Source organism: Crinia signifera, chromosome 8, assembly GCF_055691185.1.
Source record: "Crinia signifera chromosome 8, ASM5569118v1, whole genome shotgun sequence".
Taxonomy (NCBI): Eukaryota; Metazoa; Chordata; class Amphibia; order Anura; family Myobatrachidae; genus Crinia; species Crinia signifera.
In genome coordinates, this window is record NC_139224.1 from 136,087,193 (window position 1) to 136,105,959 (window position 18,767).

An 18,767-nucleotide genomic window follows, 5' to 3' on the forward strand; every position below is an offset into this window, starting at 1 on the left:
TGGTTGCAATATACAGTGAATGCCAGAACATTTCTAGTAATATCTACTGTTAACAATCGCAATACAGTTGGTATGAGTACAGCTTAGTTATACTAAGAAGAGAACAGTATAGCTGCTTATTAAGGAACAGCAGCTTAGTCTTGGAAAGCACCCTGCTGTCAGGTTTACCAGTGACATTAATGGGTGAGCAATGTTAGTTGCACCGTTGCTAGTCGCAGTTCAAGTGTGATTGTAAGAGACTTCCTAAACCCTTATTCACCGCATATGTCAACTCTATAGCCACATCCATTACAGAGTCTGTGTATCCTGATATACCAAAGGAAGGGGAATAATTGACACATTGGAAGTAGTTATGGTCAAGAATGGCAGAGTGACATAGTGTAAATCGTGTGTTCTCCCTGTCTATCCATACAGCATAAGTGATACAGGGACATACTTAGTCAGTCAGAACAAGACGGTGCGGCTTAGACTAAGGAGTAACAAGTACAAGTGAGGGATTGTGGAGTTTGGACAGTCTAAATACTAACCCCGTGTGTCGCTTACTTAGACATATATAAATACCTAGGGCTAAACCCGGCTAACAAGAAGCCAGGGGATGCCTAAAGGGACATAACAACATCCATTAGTTGACGCAAGGGAACTACATCCGATCCATGATAGCTTCAGGGAGCGCTGCATAGCACACAAGAGAGAAAGTATATGAAAACACACAAGGGCTAAACCCGGCTAACAAGAAGCCAGGGGACGCCCCCAACGAGAGGAGCATAGTGTTATATACAGAGTTACAGCTACCAAAGTAGAAAAAGTCAGTACGGGAAATTACAGTCAACTCATCATTACGCCTATTTCATTACAGTCAACTCATCATTACGCCTATTTCAGTAGGTGTCCAGCAACTCAACTAAGAGGAGAAAGCGTCAACCTAGAAACATTTACTAGAACAGCTTAGTTCCAGTTAGCAATTATAAGTTATATAAAAATATACCTTATTGCGCAATAAGTCGTAAATATTTTTGTCGGTGTTTTAGTACATAATCACCTATAGTGTAGGATATCTAAGTGTTGTTGCATTTACCATTGTTATTTCTAGCGTCAAAGGTAGGAAAATATGTTATGTTTATTGTGAGAGCCTGTCGAGTGAAGAGTACAAGTGGAGGACAGACAGGTTCCGGCTAAATAAAATTGGTATTTAAATGGTGGTGCATTTCATGTAATTACTCCTGCGAGAGAATAATTTACACTGTAATGTTTTCTGCTTAATGCATTGTTTAACGTATAATAAAAGAAAACCAGTCTTTTTAAGCAAACGTGTAATCTTTGAAGAAGAAGGAGTCATCTATATACTTACCTGGGAAATCCTGGTAGATTTCACAATTACTCCAGCTGGCCGGGGGAAGGAGTCTCCAGGAGGGGACATCGCCAGAGGGGCGAGTTAGCGCTCCCCCCGCTTCGGCATACAAGATGTTAAAACATCTTATCGGTCTCCCCTCCTGCTTCGCCTCATTAATGAGGCGAAGCAGGAATTATTATAGGGCGCGATAAGCGCCGCTAAAATACATCTGCCCCACTGTTTGAGAAATGAAAGCTAGGAGCTGGTTGGGTGGAGGTTGGAGGTTTATACCTTTCCACTTTATCACTTTTCAAAGCTTAGCACATCTCGCAATGTGGGGGGAGAAAATGAATGACTTAGGGGCCCATTTATCAAACCATATTTGCGGCTAAATCCTTTAGCCGCAAATATTAAGTATCTCCTAAATGTATCAAAGGGGGACCGCAGCAGGAATCTCCGATCCCTGCTGCGATCCCCCCTGCACCGCCGCCGGCCGCATCCCCCATAGGTTTCTATGGGGGATGCGAAGCTGCCCGATGTATTAACATCGGGCAGCCCGGCTTCGCATCCCTGGGCTATCGCCATTCTGATATGGGGATAGCCCATTGCAGCCTATGGCTGCGGGATCGCACTGCCGAGCGGGGCAGTGCGGTCACAGGGGTCGGCGGGGGTCAGTGCATAACCGCGCATGCGCAGACCCCGGCTTCCGGGTCAGGGCTTCGCAGGGACGGGCTCCTTACGGAGCCCTGTCCCTGTGCCCTTTTATTGATACATTCAGGCGGTGTACTTCAACACCGCAATGCGATGTCCGGCGATGCCACTGCGCCGGCATCGCAATATGTTGATAAATGCGCCCCTATGTGCAGTAACCAATGAGGATGAGAGAGCTAATGGCTGTAAAAGGGAATAATTGTGTTGAATGGCGTAAATGATTTTTAGAGTCAATTAATGATGATGGGATTATATTGTTTATTGCTATTAAATTTAGAATTTGTGCGAGCAGGGCCCTCTCTCCCCTTTGTCATCACGTATTTGTGATTACTTCTTTGCACTCCAGGGCTTACCCCTCAAGCTGAGCAGGGAGCTAAGGGGGAGAACACCCAGCCAGGCTCAGCAGAGACCATTTCATTGTACACTAGTGTGCCTCCCACATTCTCACACCCACCTGCATATATAATTTTAACAAAAAAATGTGTTATCCCGATATTCTTCTTTCTGTTTTTGATGGCAATGGTTTATTTTTCCTGTGTGGCTATGTTTTTTTTTGTTTTTTTTTTAGGAGCCACACCCCAATGCCGACTGTCCAAGACATCCGTATTTCTTTGTTTTAGTACAAAATGGAACGCATGGGGTGTCTGAGACTGAGATGCCCGACTCCAGATCATTGGCATAGAACGTGGCTATGAGTGGGTCCATGTCTCTGTGCCAACTCTGAGATAATAGTAGGTTTGTTTACACATCATTTGTTTGTGCGTTGTGTAAACCTCAATAAATGGAAATGTGAGTGGCGGGGGGTGGTGTGTGTGTGTGTGTGTAGGGGGGTGGGGGGGTGGGGGGGTTGGCAGACACCTTCCCTCTGAGGAGTTGTTGTCCACCTCACAGATAATCCATATCCAACACAGAGTAGTCATGTCTCTCCCATGGTTGCTGCCATCTCTCCTCACTGCAGGTAACAGTCTCTCATTATACAGTATTTTGTGTCTATTGATCACAGCAGCCGGACAGACCAGTCGCCGCTCAACTGTTCATCCATTGGTGTGAAGGGGGTTCTGCAAGTCATTCTGTATCTGTCATCATTATGTATCTGTAATTTATCCATTTGTCCATCTATGGATCTAATTCACTGCTAATTTCATATGTTTGCCTTGTTTACTGTTATTCCGATCATGTATATAGGGCAGCACGGATGGTGTAATGGTTAGCATTACTGCCTCACAGCGCTAAGGTCATGGGTTCGATTCCTAACTGTGCGGAGTTTGTATATTCTCCCGTGTGGGTTTCCTCCGGGTACTCCGGTTTCCTCCCACTATCCAAAAATATACTGATAGGCTAATTGGCTCCCAACAAAATTAATCCTAGAATGTCTGTGTGTGCGTGTACATGTGGTAGGGAATATAGATTGTAAGCTCCACTGGGGCAGGGACTGATGTGAATGTTCAAATATTCTCTCTGTAAAGTGCTGCGTAATCTGTGTGCGCTATATAAGAAACTGTTAATAAATAAATGTATAAGTCCTTCAACTCACACTCTGCTCTTTCTTTTTTATGGTGCCGTGTGTCCAGTGTTTCTGCTATCGGTTTCCACACAGTCAGGTAAGATGCCGGAGGCTGCAGGCTGGATTGTGCTGGATGATTGGATGGGATTTCTGGGTACTTATACTGTATGTTGGGTGCCCGTTACGTAGTTTGCGTAGTGGTGTATCGAGAATACCAATACACCACTATGCTGGTTACGTAAACTACGTGACTTATGCAAATGACGTAAATTACGCAAATTACGCAAATTACGTAATTGGAGCCCAGCTAATACATAAAGGATCATATGGCCACTATCCACGTCATACCCCCAGTGTCCACGTGGGCGTGGAGTTAATTATAGAAAGTGTGGCGAGCGCAGTGAGCCACCGAGCCTGAAGCATGGCGAGCGCAGCGAGCCCCGTGAGGTGACGCAGATATGCGTCCGCTCGCCACGCTTCGGGCTCGGTGGCTCGCCACACGTTCTAAAATTAACTCCACGCCCACATGGACACTGGGGGCATGACGTGGATAGTGGCCATATGATTGTGTTAGTGGGTGTTGTGTGTGTGTAGTGTGGATAGGATTGTGTTAGTGGGTGTTGTGTGTGTGTGTATTATACTTACTATCCACGATGTCCCCGGCGCCTCCGGCACTCGGCTCCTCGCATCGCGGCCGCCATGACAGTTCTCCCCGGGTACGCTATTAGCGTAGTCACCGCTGGGGGAGCAGGGAAACCTTGTGATGCTCCCCCCAGCGGTGACTACGCTAATTGCGTACCCAGGGAGAACTGTCATGGCAGCCGCGTTGTGGGGAGCCGAGTGCCGGAGGGGATATCGTGGATAGTAAGTTTAATGCTCCCCCCTCCGCCCGCTGCCCGCTGAATCCCACATATATTAGCCGGGCGCCCGGCAATGACTACGCTGAGAACGTAGCCAAGCTAAGTTCTCAGCGTAGGGTAGCCGGGCGCCCGGCTAACATATAAGTACTGATTTCTGTTACATGAACCATTTGGACTCATTTCAAGGGCATAAAGTGGTCGTGCAGAGGTGGGGGAACTCATTTCTCTATGTCGCCTAATTACACCCCCTCCCCTCCCCCCATTCGACAGAGACAAGGCCAGTGGTATGGTTTTTGGCATCCCCTTGCAAACTAGAATGCTTTTCTGTGATAATTACTGTGCAGGGCCAATGTGCAGGTTAAAATGTTCCACTTCACCATTATAGGTGGTGGAACTCAGTTCCACCCCGTTCCCCCTCACTTTAACCCCTGCTCATTTCTATGACAGTGGTGTTATAATCACTATCTACTAACAGAATGGACAGGGTCAGACTGTGCCCGCAGAGGTTTGAGTCATGTACATAGGAGCATTGTCTTATCCACCTGATCGCAAGCAGTTAAATTACAAGCTGCCTATACTTTATACTATCAGACAAAATCTATGCGTTGTTTGCACTCCAAAATATAAATATTCACATTTTTAAATATTATCAGGTCAACAGACAGAGGGGACGATCCTATTTATATGCAGGAATTTAGCTTCCATTCTTGTGCCTCAGAGCTGTTCCGTTACTTCCTGTGCTGATGGCCCAGCATTAGGGGCCTGATTCAGACTCACTCGCTAAGCAGCTTTCTTTCGCTGCCTAGAGATAGGGAAAACGCTGCCTGCCGGGGAAGAGAACACCCGCTGCCCTTCGCTGGCCGAATGTCCGTGCCTGTGGGCGTACAGGTGAAAAATCATTCATTGGACGCCAACCATCGAATCATTTTTTTTCTACCGATACACAAATAAAAGTCAGGCTCACTTTTATTTGCCTGTGCAGACTTTGACACGCCTGCGTTAGCATGGGGACGCCAAGCATTTCTGTGTGACAGCCTCCTGCCCACCCCCTGATATTCACCGTAGGCGTTCGCACTGTGGGTCTGCACATGCGTAGACCCGTAATATTGGTGCCCGGACCAAATGCACATATCAACGAGCCAACCTGAATCACCCCCTAGGTGTGTTACAGTGCAGCTCCCAGGCTAAGTGCGGTTGGTGTGTAAGGGCAGAAATCTGCAATAAGCGCAGCTTCGGGTCTAGATTCAAAATAATTGAATAACTCCCGGGTGCTTAGGGGTTTAATATTAAGCCTTGGACAGAGATAAAGTACCAGCCAATCAGCTCCTGCCATCACAATTTGCCTCTTACTACTTTATCGCTTTCCAAGGCTTAATAAACAGACTCCTCAGCTCGAGGTGCGGTGTGAAAGCACCACCCCTGGTTTAGCAACCCAGGAGTTCAACTCTGGTAACTTATATGGTGTCCATGGTGACCTATGTTGACATGGACAAAAAAATGTACAACTCAAGTCAACCATTCCCCACGTCAACATTTCCATATCGACCTTTTCATTATGTCAACATTTTGTACATGTCAACATAATCTATGTCAACCTTGTATATACAAACAATGTTTTTTTGTCTATTTCCAGCATTTGGGAACATGTGGCTGACTGCCTTTGCTCCAATAGAGTTCCCGATTTTTGTTCCATCTAGTTAGATGGAAAGCTTTAGTGGTGTTTGCAATGCAACCGCTAGTGGGAAGTCTCGCATGCGATACCCTGCCAACTCACCGGCGGTTCCCAGGAGTCTGGATCACATACGATACATCATATGCGGTACTTTTGCATACGATGTATCCTATGCGTTACCATTCATGGCTGCGATATACCATAGAGCCTTTTGGCATCTCACCACGCAATCCCAGTAAAAGGACACTTTTCATGAGATCTGTTGCAACAATGTGTTGGAATCACATGAAAAGTGCTATATCGCACTAGTGGATGGGGCCTTAAGATTTACTGCTTGACTCATGTTGTTTCATAAGTTGTAAAATCATCAATATAAAAAAATGAAATACCACAGCTCCCCCTAGTGGTCATATCTATTATGCATGTAAATTGTCTCCGACCTAAAGTACAGTACTGTTGCACTTAGTTGTAATAGATACCATGATACTGTTTATATGTTGCCTTAAGGAGATTGCAATAACTGGAAAATGCCAATAGTAAGTATTCTTAGTACATAAAAATAGGAATTTAATACCTACCGGTAATTCCTTTTCACGTAGTCCTTATGGGATACTGGGAATGGTCTTAAGACATTGGGTATTAGAGGGTATCCGCAGGAGACAGGCACATCTATAACTTTGAAGCTGGGTGTACTGGCTCCTCCCCTCTGATTCCCCACCCAGGAACCAGTTAATGAAAAACTGTGCCCGAAGGAGAATGAACATATGAGAGGAATGACCTATATGTCACCTATGTAAACATAAGTGTGAAATGTGTGGTGAGATTTATGCCAGCACACCCGCATTCAATCAAAATAACAAACAACTATAATACCACTTAATAAGTGGATTTTCTTTAAACCAAAGTCACTAAACTAGACCTTACAACCAGAAGACAATAAAATGAACTTCTGAACTTTTAACAGCAGAATAAGGCTGCAGCCAGACCCCGCACAGGGCGGGTGCCCAGTATCCCATAAGGACTACGTGAAAAGGAATTACCGGTAGGTATTAAATTCCTATTTTCACTAACGTCCTATGGGATACTGGGAATGGTCTTAAGACATTGGGGATGTCCCAAAGCTTCCAGAAAGGGAGGGTACGTGCGTAGACTGCTGCAGTACTGCCTGCCCAAACTGGGTATCCTCTTTGGCCAGGGCATCAAATTTATAAAATTTTACAAAGGTGTGTTGCCCCGACCATGTAGCAGCTCTACAGAGTTGCAGAGCTGACACACCCCGAGCAGCCGCCCAGGATGCGCCCACCGATCTGGTGGAATGAGCCTTTAGAACAGAAGGTGTCGGCAGGCCAGCCGTCACATAGGCTTGCTGAATTGTAGTCCTAATCCATCTAGCAATAGATTGCTTAGATGCAGGGTGTCCCTTCTTTTGTGCGTCGTACAGGACGAATAGACAATCTGTCTTCCTGATTCTTGAAGTCCTCTGGACATAAACACGCAAGACACGCACCACATCCAGGGATACCGGAATATCCGGTGAACCCAACGCAGACGGGACTACAATAGGTTGATTAAGGTGAAAGGAAGAAATCACCTTAGGAAGGAATCGCGGGTTTGTTCTCAACTCCGCTCTATCTGAGTGAAAAATTAAATAGGGGCTCTTACAGGAAAGGGCTCCCAATTCGGACACTCTCCTAGCCGAGGCTAGGGCCAAAAGAACCACCGCTTTCCAGGTAATGTACCGCAATTCAATTGACTCCAACAGTTCAAACCAGGAGGATTGAAGGAAGTTTAGGACGACGTCCAAACTCCAAGGTGGTGTAGGTGGTACAAAGGAAGGCTGAATGTGAAGCACTCCCTGAAGGAAGGTTTGCACTTCCGGGTTGACAGCCAATTTTCTTTGGAAGAATATGGACAAGGCCGAAATCTGGACCTTTAGGGAACCCAGACGGAGGCCTAAATCCAAACCCGCTTGTAAAAAGCACAACAACCTGTTCAGGTTAAATTTTGCTGGGGGGGCCTTCTGTTCCTCACACCAACCCACGTATCTTTTCCAGATCTTATGGTAGTGGGTATTTGTTACCGGCTTTCTGGCCTGAATCATCGTGGTGATGACAGATGAATGCAGACCCTTTTGAGCTAGGATTTGCCGCTCAGCCTCCATGCCGACAAACGTAGCCGCCCTAAATCTTGGAAGACGCAAGGGCCCTGAGTGAGAAGATCTCTCCTTAGGGGCAGGGGCCAAGGATCCTCGATCAGCAGGCTCTGCAGATCCGCGAACCAAGCCCTTCTTGGCCAGTCCGGGGCCACCAGAATGGCTTCCACTCCCTGACTTCGTACCCTTTTGAGTACCCTTGTCAGCAGTGGTATGGGTGGAAACAGGTACACCAAGGGAAACACCCACGGAATTGTCAGGGCGTCTACAGCTACTGCACATGGATCCTTGGTCCTTGTGCAATACTTGGGAACCTTGTGGTTTAACCGGGATGCCATCAGATCTATCGATGGACGACCCCAACGGTCCACAATTGCAGCAAAAACCTGAGAATTCAGGCTCCATTCCCCAGGGTGGAGGGCGTGACGGCTTAGGAAGTCCGCCTCCCAATTGTCCACACCCGGGATAAAGATGGCCGACAGAGCCACCAAGTACATTTCCGCCCAAGCCAGGATCTTGGAAGCTTCTTTCATGCAAGTCCTGCTCCTCGTGCCTCCCTGGCGATTTATGTAGGCCACAGTTGTGGCATTGTCGGACTGTATCTGGAGCGCTCGACCTTGGAGAAGATCCTGAGCCTGTAACACTGCATAGTATACAGCTCCAGGATATTGATGTGGAGTCTCGCTTCCCACCGAGACCACTGACCTTGAAAGGTTCTGTCCATGGTCACCGCACCCCATCCCAGCAGGCTCGCATCCGTCGTGAGTCGCACCCAGTCCTGGATGCCAAATCTCCGACCTGCAAGCAGGTTCGACTCCTGAGTCCACCATAGAAGGGATTGTCGGGTCTGATGTGACAGAGAAATCCTCTTGTACATCAGGAGATGGGAGCCCGACCATTTTGAAAGCAGATCCAGTTGGAACACTCTGGTGTGAAAGCGTCCGAACTGAATGGCCTCGAAGGTGGCCACCATCCTGCCCAGTAACTGGATGCACTGGTGAACGGATACCTGAGGTTTTGCCAAAATCACCATCACCAGGGATTGTATGGCTTCCATCTTCTCCCGAGGGAGGAAAATCCTTTTCTCCTCTGTGTCCAGGAACATGCCCAGAAAGAGGATACGACGCGACGGCGTCAGAGAAGACTTGGGGATGTTTAGGATCCACCCATGCTCAGATAAAACCTGTCTGGTTCTTGCTATATCCTGCAGCAGGATCTGTTCCAACCTTGCCTTTATCAGCAAGTCGTCCAGGTAGGGGATGATGTTGACCCCTGCCCTCCTGAGCAGTACCATCATTTCTGCCATCACCTTCGTGAAAACACGAGGTGCCGATGACAGACCGAACGGCAGCGCTCTGAATTGAAAGTGCAAGTCCTTTAACGCAAATCTCAGGAATGCCTGATGTGGACCCCAAATTGGTATGTGGAGGTAGGCGTCCTTCACATCTAACGATGCCAGGAACTCTCCCTCCTCCAGGCTGGCTATTACAGCCCTGAGGGACTCCATTTTGAATTTGTACACCCTTAAAAAGGGGTTTAAGGACTTTAAATTTAAAATGGGGCGTACCGAGCCGTCAGTCTTCGGTACTAGGAATAGGTTGGAGTAGTAACCCCTTCCTTGTTCCTACAGTGGGACAGGTATGATAACCCGTGACGTCAGTAGGCATTGTATTGCCTGTTGCAGGCTCACCCGATCTGCATGCAGAGCCGGTAAGCCTGATTTGAAGAACCTGTGAGGGGGAGGTCTTTCGAATTCCAACTTGTAGCCGTTGGAAATAAGATCCCTCACCCAGGAATCCAGGTGAGAGACCGACCACACCTGGCTGAATGCTGACAGGCGACCCCCCACCTCGCATGTGACTCCAGGGTCGGAACCCGAGTCATGCTGCAGGCTTAGAGGCGGTGGCATTAGCGGCACGATCCTGAGATCCTGTGCTGGCGGGCTTCCTGAACCTGCCACGGCCGAGCTGGAGCCTCTCGCCCTCTGCCTGGGCCTGGAAGGCCGAAAGGACTGAAAAGCCTGAAAGGACTGAGACGACTGACCATGAAAGGAACGTTTAGCGTGAGTGGGAGCCGTCGGCAGAAAAGTCGACTTGCCGGCCGTAGCCTTAGATATGAGGTCGTCAAGTTCACTACCGAACAACTTTTCCCCTTTAAAAGGCAAATTCTCCACACTACGTTTAGACTCTGGATCAGCTACCCATTGTCTCAACCAGAGGGCCCTGCGACCCGAAACCGCCATTGCGAAAGAGCGAGCATTTATAGCTCCAAGCTTCTTTTGGGTGTCACATAGGATTTTTGCAGTATCCTGTATATGGCGAAGTCTCTCTCCAACTTGCGCCAGTGACATATCGGCAAGCATACCTTCCTGGATTTGAGAAGCCCATGTATAAATGGACTTTGCCATCTAACAACTGGCGAGGACAGGTCTCTGAGACGCCCCACTCGCTGTATACATGGCCTTAAGGGTAGTATCCAGCTTTTTATCTGTACTATCCTTCAGTGTTGCTGCCCCTGGAATGGGGAGAACCACCTTCTTGGACAGTCTGGACACCGAGGCGTCCACAACCGGAGGCTCTTCTCACACCCCTCTAGTGACGGGATCAAAGGGAAAGTTGGACTTAAACCTTTTGGATAGTTGGAAACGCTTTTCAGGTTGTTTCCAAGCCTCCTTAAATGTCTCATCAAGGTCAGCTTGTTCAGGATAAACAATCTGCTGTTTCCTTTGGGACCCAAAAAACGGGTCGCCTTCCTGCATGTCTGCTAAGGGAAGGTCTAAAACTTCTCTTATTGCTATAATAAGAGGTTCCGGGCCCCTGAGGGATGATTGTGAATCAGGGATCAGAGCCCCGTCGTCCACGTTATCATCTGTGTCGTCACCCGCCTGCAGATCATCATCTGAATCAGGCAACATGGCGGCCGCAGCACGCTTCCGTGACTGGCCCGTGGTGGGATTTATATTATCCACCCGTGCGGCTAGAACTGATAAGTCCTGCTGCACCTGTTTGGTCTGCACTGTATTTGCAGCCAATTGAGTAGACACTGCCTGCAGCATGGTTTTAATGCCTGCAGCCCACTCAGGCTCTTGAGAGTCTGATTGTGAAGTACCACTGATCTGGGGTGAAACCCCTGTTTGAGTGGACATGCACTCTTCACAGGTAATCTGTGAGGTGGACTTAGGCACAAACTTGGTGCTGCAAATGAGACAGGTTAATTTCCTTACCATGGTGAAGGAATAAATAACCACCTTCCACAAACACACCACAATCACAATAAAATATATATATATATATATAATCAATGTGCAGTGTATAGCAGCTATATATGTGTGAGCTCTATCACTGAAAGTGTGTAGCTTAACAAGCACGTGGGGGAGCGCTCAGATTACACTGAGGAGACCAGCACACCCTGTACAACCTGAACTCCTATTTAGGAGTTGGTAACAAGCACAAACACAAAACAGTGTGATAATTAAGCGATTTTTAGCGCTAAATACACTTGCTGTTTTCTGCAGATTTCCTCTGTCCAACATCTCACCGCTGAGGAGTGATCTGGAGGCAGTAATGGCGCCCAGGGAGAAGCAGGAAGTAGTGTATGCGCGCTCAGAGCTCTGGCCTCGCTCCGCTGAAGCCCCGCCCCTCTGTGATGGTGCAGGGGCTTCACTGATTTTTATACTGGCGCTGGCTGTCAGTTAATGGCGCCCTTACACTGAACAGCGTTTTTAAGTGGGATCTGCCCTGGTAGCCCAGGGACTGTCACCCGCAGCCAGTCTGTGACGGGGGGTCTGCGCAGCCCCTGTGCAGGGTACCGCGTCTGCCGCCGCCGCCATCTTGCCGCACGATGAGCCGGGGTACCCCACTGTGGGGACCCCGGTTTCTACTCACCACAGACGTCTTCGGACTGTGTCAGGAGTGTGCGGCATGCTGGGGGTGAGTATCACTGCAGCGCAATGCCCGTGAGTACAAACACCCACTCAGGACAGTGGTCCTGCAGCAGGGACAGCTCGGTACCTTAAGAGGCCTGCAGCTGAACCCTCCTCAACTGACTCCCTCGAAGCAGGGATACTGTGAAGTCCAACACAGTAACCCCAAAATAATAAAAGAAAATAAACTGAAGACAAACTCTCTGGAGCTCCAGCAGTGTGCATCCTCTCCTGAGGGCACATTTTTCTAAACTGGTTCCTGGGTGGGAAATCAGAGGGGAGGAGCCAGTACACCCAGCTTCAAAGTTATAGATGTGCCTGTCTCCTGCGGATACCCTCTAATACCCAATGTCTTAAGACCATTCCCAGTATCCCATAGGACGTTAGTTAAATAAATGGAACTTCATTTATACCGCTTTCAGACCGCACACTAGACCCGGGTTATTGCCGTGTTCTTGCGGCCCCAACACGGGTCAAGGTGCGGTCTGAAAAGGCCACCACGGGTCGAGCAACACGGGTGTTCAACCCTGGTATTGACCAGGGTTGAACACGGCTATGACCCATGTCAAGTGCAGTGTGAACGGGTGCCTGGGTCGAGCGACCCGTGTCCCGTTCACAGTATGGAGAAGGCAGCACTGTCAGCTCCAAGTACTGCCTCCTCCCGAGCACCCGATGATGCGCCGCCGCCCAGCTCCGCCCCATGTGACGTCACCGACTCGGCAATATGCCGTGTCTGTGTCGGAACTTTCAGACCGCAATGCCGTGTTGCTCTGGGGATGGGACCCGTGTCCTAATCCCGTGTGCGACACAGCATTTGCGGTCTGAAAGTAGTATTAGTGTCCTCACTACCTTCACATCTGCATTTATTTCCAAACATTATCAGGAGCAAGGTTACATCCTTTGGCAAACCTAAATATAAGATTCCAAGCTATAGCATGAGAGAACTGTGTGTACTTTTCAGGACATAGGAGTTAATCCTATTAAATGCGTTAAATTCGCAGGTGCGATTTATGGTGGCACCAGCCACCATAAATGTGCCCATTTACCGAGATCAGTCTGCCTCACAATCAGCCCCTCAGTGTGCCCACAACTCGTCCGGATATGGCTGTGTGTCTGCACACAATAGGGAGGCTTTGTGACTAGATGGCAAACTGCAGACTAGATGTCATGAGTTCCTGGTCACTTTATAGGCAGAATCATCATAAAACTTTTTTTGTTGGGCCACAAAATGGCTGCCCAGCTCGGAGTAGGGAATAGGACATGAAAGGAAGCAGCCACACGCTGATATTGTTGACGTGACTGTCAGTTTGTCTGTACAGTGCTCGAACCTAACACAGTAACATAGGTCTGTTTGAAGAACATCGTTATCCCAAAATGATTGTAAATGTAATTTTCTTTTTCGGCAGATTTTGGGTGGCTGGTTTTCAAGGTGGATTTCACGGCTACTGATGACAAGGATTTCAGCACGGCTACAAACTCTGCTGTGAATATGGTAAGAATACACTGTTACACTGAGCAGGAAATGTCATAGATAAAGTTATTGAAACACAAATGATAAAATATTCAGGGGGGAATAGTGTTGCGCACCACCTGCCGGCCATATAAAGGAATGAGTGTCTATTAGAGCTATTCAATTGCTTCTCCAACAGACTCCCATTACCCACGGCACACATATTCTTGCAGTATCTGGTGGCCAAAAATATGTATTCAAAATCCCTAGTTTGGGCACCCAAACCCGGCAACATTAGACGCCCATGCGGCAACATTAGATGAATTTGGTTTTGGCCCAAATAAGTTCAGCAAACTACTGTAATTAGGTCTTCCAAACTGGATCTGAGACAAGGGTGGTGGTTTACAAGCCTCTGTATCACTGCTGCAGGGAATCCCATACCAACTGCCCTATAATGCACTACAATGTTCAAATTCACTATCTATCTATAGTTATATATCTATAGATATATATATATATATATATATATATATATATATATATATATATATAAAGATAGATCAGTGCAGTGGATAGAACAAATAAACCAAATCTGTCTCATGAAATATAAGGTAGGAAGTTAGTTTGTCCACTTTACTTTGGGAAGGGGTGGCTGTGTGAACGGTTGGCCCATTTGGCCCTGAGACCGGAGTTACTCACTTTACCCCTATGCCAGGATAACCTTGGCTAAGAAAGACTGAATGCTTCTGTATCTGTATAATCACTTCTGTGACGGGCCTATGTCCCAATATTGGCGTGGCCTGCGGTAGTCTCTCCTTCACTTCTATTATTAGTTACACAGACCCCGTTCTTCCCAGCTCACCAGTCACATCTACGTAATGACCTGTGCGTCCTTTTATAAGGGACAAGAGTCACAATGCTAATGAGCTGTCTCAGTGCTAGTCACCTAGACAAATAATTTGATTAATGGATTTTAAATGGCCAAACGGATCTAGAGACGGCATACGGTCAGTTTGTGGGTTGAACCAATATTTATAATGGAATGGCTTGAAGATTAAAATGGTTTCTAATGTAGTTGAGATTTATTGTACACTAAATATATATAAATTAGAAATGAACAGTAAAATACATGAAAGTTTTCATATCTGTACTACTTGTCTGGGTTCAAATTGAAATGTTATCAATATTTTTTCTGTTCAGGCCAGCATTTGAGATTTAGGTCTCAGCAATAATAGATTATATTATTTTAACCCATCGATACTTGGCCTTGAAAATGTAACTGTTAATCTAAGTAGGAAAAACACCATAATGCTCAACAATTTTTAGTCACTTAAACCCCACCCACCCAACAACTTAAAACAGAAAATGCATCAAAGTAATGGGGCGTACAAGCGGTTCGAGCCAGACGACCATGAATACGATTCGCTATCGGCAGCCGTAGGGACCCTGTGGGTTGCCTGAATCGAACAGGAGGGTAGGAGGACGGCAGGAGGATGGTGCACAAAAACTAGAGATGTGCAGATCCGGATTTACCGAGATCTCAAAATGGGATTTTATTTGCTATCGTCTGTCACATGTGACACTCGGATAGCCAATTAGATCCCGTATTGAGACCCAGGTAAATCCAGATCTGCACATCTCTAGCAAAAACGTGTCTAAATCGAACGGTGTGCAGTAGCGCACGCAGGGGGGGGTTTTGACTACCCAGAAACCCCCCCAGGAGTCTAAGGGACCTAGCCTGAAAGCTGACGGTCCCCTCTTTCCATGGGTACAAGAATTTAAAAAATCGGCCTGTGGGAACCGGAGATATCTGACTTCAAACAGTGGTCCCCATCCAAGCCTGTTAATTGCTCTTCCCAGGTAGATATTTCAGGTTCTGTCTGACTTAGAGTTTTTCTGAGGATATATTCCAAAAGCTGGGACTCTCCCCCTTTGATGGACACTAGTAGCTTGACTCTACTGTTCCCAGAACCAGAGATATCAGCCTTCCAGCAGCTGGTTACTGCTCCAGCTCCACACACCTGGTATGTAGTTTTATATACTCGTGGGCAGATTGCTCTGCCTCCTGAACTCTGATCCCCTAGTCCCCAATACCATTAGTAGGTATTCCATTAAAATCTAAGATATCTATTTCTGGGAACTGGAGATATCTGCAGTCAAGCAAGCTGTCCTCCCACCAGAAAATTATGAATAATAAGCCCACTCCACTATACACCCCTCCTCTGCGTATTAAACGTCCTCTACCACCCTGGAAGTTATGTATCAGGACCCCTTCATTCAGCCCAAAGCCCCCTTCTCCCACCATCTGTGCAGTAAAGGGGCAATTAGTGGAAATTACTGATCCAGGCCCTACATGCTGAGCGGTTGATATAATACCCCCTACCACCTGCGGGACATCAAAGCTTCCCCCACCCCTACCGCTGGAGGATAGGTAGGGGCCCCAATACATTGCTATGCCCAGGGGGTCATACACTGCTGTTATGTATGTATATATGTGTGTTATTATTATTATTATTTATACACATTTGGTCTATCTATAATACTTTAACTGACCCGGCATATACTGGGTCACCTAAGTGTCCATCTCCGTGCTTTGCTCCGCCCCTCTGGAAAACCCCTTTTGAAAATCCTGCGTTTGCCACTGGTGTGTCCACCCCATTATATATATAATAATGAACATGATTGTGGATGACAGAAGTTAGATCATTATACTCAGTGGAGAGGGTTTCCAATATACTGTAGCTTTGGCTGACTAAAGCCCTTGAACAGAAAGATGGCGACCAGGAAATATTGTAAGTGTTAAAGTGCAGGACCCTCTCTCCGGGTATGGGTCATTGGGTCAACCACTGAAGGTCCACAGGGTTGGAAGGTCAACACAAGCATTATTTCGACATGAACTTTTCACTTTTTTGTCCCGAATGTAGACATAGTTGAAAAGAACACCTTCAAAATGTACCGCTGCGCTCTCTATGCCTTTCTGAGCTCGGCAAACAAAAGTAATAATTATTGAAGCTAAAATAAAAAGTGAAATGAATCCTCCTATACCATAAACACACCGTGCGATCTGTCTAAGTCACAATTACACCAAGTTGTACAGAGCTTTAGAATTACCTAGACAATAGCAGATCAGTCATTGAGAACATTGGAACTATGGCCCATCACCTCCTGGACATGATGTAGGCAGGACAGAATGGGTTAGGAAACACATTACATTAAGCAACGCTTAGGGTGGATTTGTCCCTTTATGGTGGGTAGCACCGACTGTTGAGGTCATGGGTTCAATACCCACCATGGCCCTAACTGTGCGGAGTTTGTATATTCTCCCCGTACGTGCATGGGTTTACTCCAGGTACTCTTGTTTCCACCCACAATCCAAAAACATACAGGTAGGTTAATTGGCTTCCAACAAAAATAAACCCTAGAATTAGGGATGCCAATCCCGGGGCATTTTTTCAATCCCGGGATCCAGGATTGAAAAATGCTCAATCCCGGGATTCCCGGGATCCCGGGATTGGCATCCAAACCAAAAAGCCCATTATTAGCATTGGACCCACCCCGGCCGACCCGCACACATCTACTTACATAAGGGAGCGGGCGGGCGGCCGGGAGTGGGTTTGGAGGTGCACGGTGCCTCCCGGCAAGTGCATCTCCATCGAAGACAGCAGGCAGGTGGGCGGAGGCAGGCTGGCGTGCAGGCGGGTGGCGAAAATGAGGCGGGCAGGCGGAGGCAGGCCGGCGGTCACTGGTGACGTGTGGCCTGCGCAGCGTGACCTCTACTGTCACGCTACGCAGGCCGCACGCCGGGTCAGTTTACGGGAACAGCCGGGCAGCGTCTGAGCGAGTGCTCAGACGCTGCCCGGCATTAGACTGCGCATGCGCAGTCTAATCCCGAAATCCCGGGATTGGATTCTCCAATCCCGGGATTGAAATCCTGGACTTTTTTAGGCCAAGTCCCGGGATCCCACCGATCCTGGGATTGGCCACACTACCTAGAATGTCTGTGTGCCTGTACATGTGGTAGCGAATATAGATTGTAAGCTCCACTGGGGCAGGGACTGATGTGAATGTACAAATATTCTCTCTGTGCAGTGCCGCGGAATAGGTGTGCGCTATATAAGAAACTGTTAATAAATAAAGTAATGAGAGAGAAGCGCTGATTTAGTATTTCATTGTCTTGCAGCTGGAAACATTTCTGTTGAAGAATATTCCTGGTGGAGAATTTAATCTGATGGTGAGAAGTAACGCAACAAACCAAACCATCAACTAATGTATTTTGGCGCCACTGTCCAGAGGGAGAGCAGAGTTGGAGGCAGCCTGTCGTACACAAAATCCAGAAAGTGGCCACAACCAAGGAGACAAATTGTGAAGGCAGCTTAGTAATATTTGTCATAGGAACGTCAGTCACAATATGACATTAAGGTATACGTAAATCAGGGATGTCTGCCCTAGGATCATTTTTAGAATGTTTAGTATCATGTTGTGTATTTCACCAAACATTACTGACTGCTAAATATTTTACAGTTCACACTGTCTTGTGGTTATTTTTTTCCCATTGTATAAGGGTGTGGACAGGTGACTGAACTTGCCTTTAAAGAGATTGTGTGCAAAATGTTCTATGTTTGTGTGTTTCATTATGCTGGGACAGATCTATAACGGTCTCCCCATGGTTAGTTGCACAGCATAAGAGCTCGATGTTTAGGATAATAATGAGTCAAGTATTTCTACCTTCCCTCATTCATATCAGCTACTTCTGAGAGGAACAATCTATTACAGTTCTGCCATTCATGAGGCTCCATATGGATTACGGATGGACGATACTTATTATATATGGCCACAGGCGGTTTCCGTCAGCTTTCTGGCCTCCAGGGTGCTAAGACTTGTGGACCGAGATGCAGAGGTTTGAGCAGTAACACAATGGGACAAAGGTCCACAACAGCTGGAAAGCTACTGTAGCACACACATACTTGCTGACTCTCCTTTTATGTCAGGGAGACACACACACAAAAAAAGTGATCTCCCTGACTTCCTGAAAGAGCCTACCAATCTCCCTAAACCTGGGCCGTACAATGATAACCCCATCACACCCATCCTACCATGAAGGAAACCCTCTGGAGAAGAACAAGGAGATGGTCACCATTCTCTGCCACACAAGAAAATGGTCGCCAT

At 47.2% G+C, this 18,767-nt stretch overlaps 1 long non-coding RNA gene across 1 annotated transcript; it reads left to right on the plus strand.

Moving 5' to 3' along the window:
* The first annotated feature begins 2,616 nt into the window (after positions 1-2,616).
* Positions 2,617-18,191, plus strand: LOC146027102 (uncharacterized). The gene is made up of 4 exons (XR_014454668.1): positions 2,617-2,772; positions 3,613-3,642; positions 13,558-13,643; positions 17,782-18,191. It is a non-coding gene; the product is annotated as an uncharacterized LOC146027102 (long non-coding RNA).
* The last annotated feature ends 576 nt before the right edge of the window (positions 18,192-18,767 follow it).